At 35.8% G+C, this 7,433-nt stretch overlaps 1 non-coding gene across 1 annotated transcript; it reads right to left on the bottom strand.

The window, feature by feature from the left end:
- Window positions 1–2,267: 2,267 nt before the first annotated feature.
- On the bottom strand, window positions 2,268–2,390 carry LOC114099215 (small nucleolar RNA SNORA3/SNORA45 family). The gene has a single exon (XR_003583856.2). It is a non-coding gene; the product is annotated as a small nucleolar RNA SNORA3/SNORA45 family (small nucleolar RNA).
- Window positions 2,391–7,433: the final 5,043 nt, after the last annotated feature.

Raw genomic sequence — 7,433 nt, 5'->3', positions numbered from 1 at the left:
AATTCAGCCAAAATTGCAATTATTAATCATTATTTTGAATAAATTCCTAGAGGAAAATAACACACTATGTTGTGCTGAATGAAACCTATACGTGAAATTATTTCCCATTTCTGAAATGTATCATTTCAAATATAATGAGAATCAATGCCTCCATGATTCTCATATAATATCAAAGCTGTCCTTATGTTCTGTCAGGACAGAGTATTTCTGGGATACTATTAATCATAGTGAAGAAAGTAAAAATAGTTTTATGAAATATTCTAGACCCAAAAGGGAGGGAAGACATTAACTTCTTGTCTGATATATTGGGTACATTAATATACAATGCATCTTCTGTACTTGACCTTAAGTGTCAGGAATATAATGTACCATTTCTCTTTTCATAAGAAGTACTTTAAAGAGGTGTTCCTGGTCAACATTATTTTGGCCACAAGGTGAAAATGATGAAATGCATTAAAAATTAAGTATACAACTTATTAAAATAAAAGTTACAGTCTATATGCATATGTTCCTCTGATGCTAAGTCTCACCAATGAAACTTTCCCATGTAGATGAATCACCAATTTGGGGCAGTAGCTTCACAAAATTTGTTTCTATCTGCATTTTAAGCTTTGTTCCAATACACTGAGTTAATAGAACTTTCTATGTCTACAAACAAAATACAAAATTAGAATTATTTCTTTTGGCATATAGTTACATCAATTTTTATTCACAAAGAAGCTGTAGATTCTTAACTAATACAAGATATTCATGTTAATGATCTCAAGGTAAGGAGTTCTTAAATATTCACCCCAAAGCATTGCTGCTTGACTAAGCAGCACTGACCAAGTCAATCATCAAAACATCAGACCTTCCCTCTCTTTTTTCCAGAGGAGGCTTCCAGGGACATGTACCCTATCTTCTACTCTATTGTAACACCATGTATCTACATGTGAACTTGGATTTTTAGTTTTTAGACCATTCTATAGCTGGTAACACAGGGGAATGTATCATGTTGTACAATGGGGGCAAAGGAGTATTGCAATAAGACAGAGATTCCTCTAAACCCTAATAACTATCACTGGAGACTTAGTTTTCTCTAAATGGTTATGAAAATGCTTTCCATTCTAGGTTTCCTTAGTGTAAGGTAATATTATTTAAATTATATTCTTGGTTTAAAGAGGATTTACATAAATGTTAGTTAGCTTCTTTCAAATAACATCGTATAAATGGCAGAGATTGGTATTAGGTTTCCGTCAATTTTGATTGACTTCCTTCTATTACCTTTCTTTCATTTATCTACCAATGGGTGAGATCATATAACTTTTTTTTTTAATTTCCGGTAAACTTTTTTTAAACATGGAAAATCAAGTTTTTAATTCATATGTAAAATGAGCATTTTTTAAAAAATATATGGTTATCAATAAAAACATGAGAGAGAAGTTGGGCATGGTGGTATGCACCTGTGATCCCACTACTGGAGAGACTGAGGAGGAGAATGTCAAGTTCCAGGCCAGCCTGGGCAATTTAGGGAGACCCTATTTCAAAATAAAATAATAAAAAGGGATGTGGACATACCTTTGTGGCAGAGTGCCTCTGGGTTCAATCCACTGTACACAGAAAAAGAGATAGAGAGAGAAAGAGAGAGGTAGAGAGAGAGATGTTGGTTGCTTGGTTCAAAATAATAGATGAAGAGTCATTTTAATAATAGTGATTAAAGCAGAAGTCTGGGTTATAGAGTTTAAATTGCTTTAAAAATCTCTGGTGGAACTCACAACATGAGAGCAAGTAACTTGAGTGCAGAGCAAATATTTTTTAAACTTAGCAGAAAATAAAGTCCAATGCTATATTGTGCTAGGTGACTTTCTATCTTAGAAATGCCATTAGGAAATGAGTTTAAATTAAACAATAGATACAAATTTGTATTTTATCAACTGGAAGATACCTCACAATAATTTGTGCAATGGCTATACAGATGATGTTAGTAGTGAATTTGAAAGATATTTATTTCATTCATTTTATTTTATTTACCATGTGTTAGCATTTTAGGAAGCTACTTCCATATGCTTGAAGTCACCAGGGCACCCCCAGACTATCTTCTTCACAGCACTTCTACTGAGAAATTGGGCCCTCATGAGGTCAGTCTGCTTTGGGAGCTTTCCCTTCTCCAGAACCTTGGAGTAGCCCTAGAAAAGAGGAAAAAAGTGCTTATAGTCGGGCACAGCAGGTACCAGCTCCCTGAGGGAGAAGGTATGGCTACCAGCCCTCACTTTCAGGTACCCAGGTAGGGCTGTGTCTGCTCTGGGCACTGAAGGAAACTGATTATCCTCACCAGTGAGTCAAGAGCAGCAGATTCTCTCCCAGGACTTGAGCACACAACAGCCATGTCTGGAGGTGACTCTAGTCTCAGTGGAAAGAGGTTGATTTTTATAAAAGCTAAAACTTGGTTGATGGCAGTATGGACAGTAACACAATCAGCTTAGTCAGGTACAGATTGAGGGCAAAAAACAGTTCTTGAGCAATTTATTTTTCTAAATAAAAGTAAAAGAATGGAGAAGAAATCTGTTAAGATGTATTTTAGTGAGAAAGAATATTTGTATTTAGTTGTCAACTAACTTGACAAGCAGGGTAATGAAAACCCTCAAAACTAGTCACTATTAGGAAGTAGAAGTAATTGTTTTTCCTTGGAAGTTTTCTCAATTTATAATAATGCATTTATTTTGATGTTTATTGGCTTGAGGTTCACTTTCCCCTCTTTGAAGGTAGACCATTATTATTAGAACCATGTGCACCTTATACAATATTATAAAGTCAGTGTTGCATCTTGCACAGTGATATGCACTGCTGCCAAATAAAGATTTGTTGAATGACCAATGTGAGTAAGTACTTGAAGGATTGTTTGAAGAATAGAATCACAAAACTGTAGAAAATGTATTTAATGTAGAAAAAGTTACCATAATTCAGTAAAATCCTAAGTAGAACTTTAAGTTCTTTAGATCTCTTTCTCTGTAGCAGACTCATTTTGGAGTGAAAAAAAAGTAGCAACTGGATGTCAAAAAACAAACAAAGAAAAAACATACACACACATAAGCTAATGAAAATTCAACTCTTCTAAGTCATGAATAAAAACTGTTAAGCACTAAAACATATTTTCTGTTTATGTATTTCTCAAAATTTATATATCAGACAATATATTTTCATTCTGTGAAAAAAAATTTATGAAGCATGATCAAAATTTCTATACTTCACTCTCCTCTCAAGAGAAATAAAGAAGACTAATTATTTATAGTTGAAGTAAGACTGATTAGTGTTGCTTGTTCCTATGACTAATTAATGAGGAAATGGCATGTCCTTACCCTTTGATTTGTTGCTGATTAATAAATCAATAAAGTATTACTGGAAGGGGAAAAAAAAGAACAGAAACACACTCATATAATGAGAGGAGGCTTGCCCTTTTTCATTCTCTGAATGCTCATGGTCTCAAAAAAATCCACATCATAAATGAAATTAGCTGGGACCATTGCCAAACTTTTAAAGGGGGACTAGAATTGATGGCTCATGAAGATTGAATTATTAATTCACCCTGGAACATGAAACTCCAGGACAAAGTTGGGACACAGCCATTTTGACTGGGACTTGTCATTGCTCTGCCCGCCGTGTGTTACCTTCCTTAATAAACAGGAATTTAAAATGTGAGATTTGTTATCACAGGTCAGTTCTTTAGAGGATGCCTCAACCTAGTGTACGAGTTCGGTTTGAGATGCGTCCAAGTCAAATACAACTGAGATTTTTTGTGTCACTCTGTCCAGGAGTATCTGAAGATATCCCATGGCTATGAACAGGATCCTACATCATAGACATTAGCTACCTTTCAGTCTTTCCTGCAGTTTAGATATGTCAACCCAAAATGAAGAAATGGAGATTTTTGTAATGAATCCCTAAAACTCAGCTCCTTTGAATACCTCTCTCCGCAGGGGAGATTAGTACCATTTATATGCCTGGAAATGAGCTACCAGGGAGGCCCAGAGACAGCCTTGGACTAGAAGCTGAAAAGTCTTTATTTAGACTTCCCTCATCCCTTGACAAATCACATACAAGTCTGCAAGTTGGCAAATCTATACCTGTGTGGCTGCATGTCCATGAGATTACCGTCTCTTACTGGACTGGTGGGACAAATTCTTCACCTTTGATTTCTCTTTGACTTCCATACTCCTGTGTTGTCTGTACCTACTTAACATCAGCTACCCTGTCAAACCAATACCTAGGCAGTACACAAATCCCAGCTGTGCTCTGTGCCTGTGGGGTAGGTCAACATTTTAAAACAGAAAAACACCATATTCCCAATTAACTTGATTTGATGAATGGTCTGTTGCTTTTAGAACCTTCTGGACCTGCCGTGAAATCTGAAACTTCCACCCACATCTTAGCCAAGTAGCTCATTTTACCATGGTAGGGGCTTCAAAAAGAGGTACATTTGGCCAACCCCCACTATTCTTTAGAAAGCCAGTCCTTGTGTTTCACATAATTCACACTGTCAACCCATGACAGATTTTAAATCACCATATTTTCTGATTCTCAGCTATACTTTGTAGCTATACTTTGTACTTTCTATTTGTGTGTATTTTTAAGAAACTTTGTGCATTAAACTATAATATCCTTGATTTTTAAAAATGATATCACTTTGTTTTTAGATACCATTTCTTACTGGAATCTTAATTATATTTAACTGTTTTTGCAGCCTTGGACTAGAAGCTGAAAAGCCTTTATTTAGACTTCTCTCATCCCTCATGAATCTAATACGATTTTAGCAGGTTCTACAAACCAGAAAAATTATATATGTATATATAATTTTTAAAATATATGTGTCATGAGGTCAGGAGAATTCAGTAAGACAAAGACTAAAAGTTAAGAGACTTTATTGGAATAAGATAAGGTGTGGGGTTGCAGTGAGGACACCCAAGGACATCCCCCTTTGGACTCAGGGGATTTTTGGTTTATATGTGCTTCTGAGTTCTTTGCTCATCTTTGGTGAGCTTTTTACTAGGAGTGATTTGTGCTAAGTGAGGAGTGATTGACAGATTCCTCTGTCTTGCCCATAATGCCTATCTTCCATGTATCCAATGCTCATTCCTGGGTTTTATATTAAATTCATGATATGTAAGTAATATAAATGAAGTCTTAGTAGGGGATTCTTCCCTCTGGTTTATCATAGGGTGTCTCTGTGCATGCTTTTCAGAGTGATTGGGCAATCGTTTCGAAAACAGGTTCTTGATGTTTCCACTTCAGAAAGTTTAGTCTTCTAATAGCTTCAGGGAGCAAGATGAAGGGGAGGTCTTTAGCTTCAGGTCAGCTCTACTAATCAAGGTGAGATTTGGCCTGATTCAAGGGTCCCTAATCTATCCTGCCCCCATATATGTTTGTATATATAACAAATCAATAACAAAGCATTGTTAGTCATAGTCATTTTATCACTAGTGATTTCAAAGTACTTTATTAATAAACTTATAAAAAATCCAGAACTTACATCTTTATATACACTGCAATTCAGTGTAACTATGAAAATACAATTGCCTATTATATATATGTAATGTGCACGCGTGCACACACACACACACACACACACATCCTTGAAAACTCTTCCCGTAAGAGCAATTCTGTAACTGTAAAATATTAACAAATAATTAGTGCTGTTAGTATTGAAAAATTAATTTACAAGTTTTGGAGGGTTTGGTCTCTAAATTTATAATATCTCTTTATGTTTCTCCCACTAATTCTGAGGTGGCCAAGCCAATTCAACCATAACTACTCAAGTTTCTGCTAGGATGTGATCCACGTACGTTTCTAGAACTGTAATATTTTGAGAAATACTCACTTTAAATTTTTGTGAGAATTACTACAAACTCATCAAGATATGAGCCCCAGTACAAAACTGCTACTAAAATTTGGGCTAGAAAAAAAATACAGACAACTAAATGGAAATACCATAAAGCAAAAAGGAAAACCTTGAAAGTACAGCTTTATAAGACTAATGTCACCCTGAGAAAAAAAGTTAGAACTTACCAATTTTTTCCTGGTGATGATCATTGATTTTACATCATGGAAATGGTTGATTTAAGAACTGATATTTGAAAGATTTTTTCCAACTTTCCTATTTTAGCTACAGAATTACACCTTTTTCAAAATTGTCTGAGGAAAATTATCATCATCCTAATTTAAACTTGTAGTTTTTCAGATGTCTGAAGTTAAGGTCGACTTTATTCAGAGTGATGGCTCTTTAATCTCTAAGCAGCTTCCATAAAATGGATGTACACAGCAGCTTTTATGGTGAAATCAATTGACATGTTTTTTATTTTTCATCGTTTGGTGGTAAGGTCCCTAGCATTTTTTTATGTTACTAAGGCCCATACCTAAAGCTATGAATAAAATTTTGCTTTATTTTTTTCTTTTTTCCCCCCAGCAGTACCCAGTTCTATACCCCTCCATATACTGCATACCATTATTCAACTGGAGGGCTGGGTTTCACATGAAAATAGTGGGATAGTGGTCTCCTTCATAATCATTTAGCTTTTCACGCCTGAACAAAATTGTATGGAAATGAAATGAATAGGAGATTAAACAAATGATATGTGATCATGAAAAAACAAACTGCAGATGTTTAGCCTGTGTCTACCCTCACAGTGCAGCAGTGAACTTGGGCCCACTGTCCCTTGATAAACATTGGTTTTCTGTCAGTCTTGCAATGGTTGGTGGAGGTGATATGCTTTCCCATGCAAGTTATTTTGAGCATTATTTGTGTTATTGTATCGTTGTATTCTGGAAAACAGTGGAGAAAACTGTATCAACAGTATATTATGATTTTACTTATATGATTCATTTCACTAGCAAACCCCAGCCCTTTTATATAGCAAGTGTAGGTGGTTAAATCTAATCCTATTGGGTAATCTACATTGGATTGTCAAACAAAATACCCCTGGTTTACTATGGCACATGCATTCCTATTGCAATGTTCTATTATTCCCAAATAAACTTCCTAATATATGGAGAATCTTTCTCTGTACTTTATTTAGGTTGACAAGCACAAAATCTCTTAGTATTGAATATTCTCAGACTTAGCTCCTCTCTCTCCCTGTGCTCTCTAGTAGGATTTGAAAGGAATGTGTGGCTTAGTCACAGAGAAGATCAAGGAGATGGGCCAGTTGCCACTTGATTCCAGATAAGTTGCTGTGTAATTTGGTCCCTAGGTGGGTGCTAGCAGTTGACTCTGGAGGTTCAATGGACCCAGAGTCCTCTAGGATCTTTCTGCTGCCATTTGCTTCTCAAGTATGTGAATGTGATCATTCTGGATAATGATCTAGTGGTACTCAGTCCTTCCAGAACTCCTCAGCCTGCAAGTCAGAGCACCTCCTTTTGATACCTGGGCCCCACCCTGATGCTCAGGAGGTCGCTCATGGCTT

The sequence above is a fragment of the Marmota flaviventris genome, chromosome 1 (genome assembly GCF_047511675.1).
Source record: "Marmota flaviventris isolate mMarFla1 chromosome 1, mMarFla1.hap1, whole genome shotgun sequence".
NCBI classification, from domain to species: Eukaryota; Metazoa; Chordata; class Mammalia; order Rodentia; family Sciuridae; genus Marmota; species Marmota flaviventris.
This window is presented reverse-complemented; position numbering and strand designations above follow the sequence as displayed.